We start from the raw sequence: 319 nt of genomic DNA, 5'->3' as shown, positions 1-319 counted from the left end.
TAGATGGACAGAAGTTTACTATTATTTTGTGGGGGGGGGGGGGCTTCACAGCCTAAAAGGCGGGCCCACCAAAAAAATGTTCGAGAACCCCTGATTTAAAGGAATGTTGTAACCTGTAACTCCAACTTAGTTACCACTTATTTCAATATTGACACATAGCTGTAAATCACCCATATTGTGACAGACATGGTGTTGTTCAGTGGTCAGCGTGTCGGGATGCGATCGCAAGGACCAGAATTCGAAACGTGTTACCACTGAACACGCTCCGTTCTGCAGTCAATCCCGTTATTCGATTTAAAGAGGCAGACAAAGTCCTTGT

This window comes from Limulus polyphemus, unplaced genomic scaffold (assembly GCF_000517525.1).
Source record: "Limulus polyphemus unplaced genomic scaffold, Limulus_polyphemus-2.1.2 Scaffold2008, whole genome shotgun sequence".
Lineage (NCBI taxonomy): Eukaryota > Metazoa > Arthropoda > Merostomata > Xiphosura > Limulidae > Limulus > Limulus polyphemus.
This window is presented reverse-complemented; position numbering follows the sequence as displayed.